We start from the raw sequence: 3066 nt of genomic DNA, 5'->3' as shown, positions 1-3066 counted from the left end.
CTAATGACAATATTCCAAATGTCCGAGTGAAGAAAATGCTGCAGTAAAATATATAACACATGTTTAGAAGTCCAGTCGTGCAGGATTGGTTTCATAAGAAGAAAGAGAAACACATTACACAACTTAGCACTCCATTTACAACTCCCTATAGTCGCGGTTGCTTGAAATATAGTCAAATAGAATCTCCTTATTGGCATTGGCATGTAGAACTCTAAAATGTGGTGAAGTCACGGGTGTGGAGTCTGTATTAAAGACAAGGAAAAACTGGCACAGTAGTTTTATTATTTTATTTTCAAGTCTTTACAACATTTTATATATATATCTATATATATATACACACACACACACACAAATCTTCATAAACTTGTTTGTTGTGGACAACAAATAATAAACAGAAGCATACTTGTTCTCTTATTTTACTTTACCTTATCTTGTCTGTCTTTTGATGTTCTTTGTACTCTGTATCGTAATGCATGCACAATGCTTTGATTCCTTGAAAAATGCTGTATAATTAATATGTATTTATATTATTATTATTATTATATTATTATTATTATTATTATTATTATTATCAAAGCCAGCAACACTGCATTTGACTGCAAAATTCCAACAAAATCTTCTGATCATAAAACATTTATTTGTCAACTTTTTTGCAACCACTGGCAAAAGAAACAATCCTCAAACTTCATACGCAGTTCACAAACCCAGTAAACAGTCTTTATACGTCTCTCTACGGCACAGGCAGCGCTCCAGTCCATACACTGTGTGAAACTGTTGTTTGTATTCTGTGCTGTAGAGTTTCCAAGTCACAACAGCTGTACGTGTCGAATTAGAGAATTAATAATCAGATTACCGCCTCTTCTTATAAGGAATACAAACATCTTAAAATAAAGTTTACTGAAACACAATAATGCACTTTATACTTACTGTCAAGCCACTGAAAATGTGCTTGGGCCCGGAATGACTGTCTTCCAACAGTGTCCTGGAAGAGGCGACACACCAGTGAGAGCTTTAAAAAAGCGTGGTCACCCTCTTCCAGGACGACCTCTAATAGAATCTGCTCCAGGACCGTGAGGGGCATCTGTTAAAGACGTTATAGAAGAGTGCAGATACTGTTTTACAGTTTATTTAAATTTAGTGAAACAAAAAAGCTAAATATAAATTTACCACAGAACCTACATCCCAATTAATATATTAAAACAAACCCCAGTTTTCTCATTTGTGAAGACTATTGCACATTAAGCAAAATGAAAGTTGAAATCCCCAGTTCATCTTCAAGAACAGACACAAACACCTGCTCAATGGAGACGGTAAACATTCTGTCTCCTTTACTGTTAACAGAAAAAAACAAGGTGAAATCCAGACTGAAATTAATATAAATACTATTTAACAATGGACCATGTCTAATTTGAGCTCATCAGATGCTGTAAATAACTGCTTTTAAGTCACACTGGTTACACACTGACATGTGCCCTTATAAATTCAAATAAACCATCAGACCTTGAACGCTCCTCAGTCTTTCCCTTCTTCTGTTTACTGGCCTTTCCTTGTTCATTAGAGCTCACCGTTCTAAAATACAGTTGGAATTTAAATGATGTAAGTTAACTGAAAATTCGGTTTATCAGCTACATTTACAAACATTACGTTGTTTGCAATTTACCAATGAAACAAAACCAATGTAAATAACTCAATACAATGACTTTAACAAGTGCTCTCTCCAAAATGCAAAACATCACAGTACAATGTACAATGTGTCTAAAGAGAAAGCTGCATGTGTGTGTAAATATTTTTGTTTGTTATTTAGTAACAGGTGTATAAACCCTGCAGGTGACATGCTCCCTAAAAGTAATCGGCACCACCACCTACGGAGCTGTGGGATGTCACTCTAACAGACAAATGACAAAGTTCAGAATGCAGTTTAAAGCCTTACTGGAATATCCTCAAAAAAGTCCTAATCTGAAGTAACCACCTGACTGAAGTCAAAAGGCCAACCAAGGGCCATGTAGAGTGCATACTGAAACATACCATAGATACAGCTGAGAACACTGAACATTGAAGGGTCAAAAGTGGCCTGAACGTGGACGCTGAAAGAAATAAAACAATAAAACATTAAAGGAGATTACAGTTTATCTGTGATATTCATGTTCATTGTAACTACATTTGTGAGCTTTTCTTTAAGTCAAAAGTCTTGTTACTTACACGGAGGCAATATTATAAGCAAGTTTTTTCTGTGTGCAATTAAATATCAGTAACTCTGTTAATTATTTGGCTAAATCAACCACATACGACACGCGTGCCGCAGTTGAATATTCGTGTATTTATCTACGACCCTACTGGTACATACTGAAATAACGTATTTATAACGTGTTCGTGTATCTAGCAAAAACACTGACAACAACGAGCTTTGTAATTATACTTACAAACTAAATGTTTTTACTCACCGACATAACGTGCGCTGTTACTTTTTCCGTAAAAACGTTCTGTTTGAGAGTTTTTAGGGCGCGAGCATGAGCTGTGTTCGAATTCACGAGGGTAGGGAACGATTTCGGACACTACCTTAAAATAGTGTACTATTAGTGACTAGAGCACTATTTGGGACATAGAAAAGTCACTGGGCACGGGCGTGGCTTCTGACGTGGTGAGAGGGCGGGGTTGGATGTCCAACTCCGCCTTCCTACAGGCTGCAGCGAGAGGCTTCTCAAAATATTTAGCATTTTGTTTTACCTGAATTCGGGATGGGTGAAACCCACATTTTCTCAAAATATTATCGTGGTATAAAGTCTTACCGTGGGGAAGGGGGTACTCTGTCAGGATTAGGGTGACCAGACGTCCTTTTTAACCCGGACATGTCCTCTTTTTTAGACTTAAATAAATGTCCGGGCGGAATTCCCGAGAAGCCTTTCGTTCACAAACGAGTCCCGCCCTCTCCTACTCCGTTTGGTTCGCTTGAGTGAGAAGGGGGAGGGGTGAAGTAGCCTAAAGTCTTCTGATTGGACGGTCTGACTGTAGAGCAACAGTTATTGGTCGATAACCTTCTCTGTAAACATTTAATTGGTCAGTCTGCAC

General features: G+C 37.5%; 1 long non-coding RNA gene across 1 annotated transcript; it reads right to left on the bottom strand.

Moving 5' to 3' along the window:
• Positions 1–918: 918 nt before the first annotated feature.
• Positions 919–2581, bottom strand: LOC136699056 (uncharacterized). The gene is made up of 3 exons (XR_010803592.1): positions 2442–2581; positions 2026–2084; positions 919–1569 (listed from the first exon to the last, which is right to left on the bottom strand). It is a non-coding gene; the product is annotated as an uncharacterized lncRNA (long non-coding RNA).
• Between the last annotated feature and the right edge of the window lie 485 nt (positions 2582–3066).

Source organism: Hoplias malabaricus, chromosome 6 (genome assembly GCF_029633855.1).
Source record: "Hoplias malabaricus isolate fHopMal1 chromosome 6, fHopMal1.hap1, whole genome shotgun sequence".
In the NCBI taxonomy this organism is placed as follows: Eukaryota; Metazoa; Chordata; class Actinopteri; order Characiformes; family Erythrinidae; genus Hoplias; species Hoplias malabaricus.
This window is presented reverse-complemented; position numbering and strand designations above follow the sequence as displayed.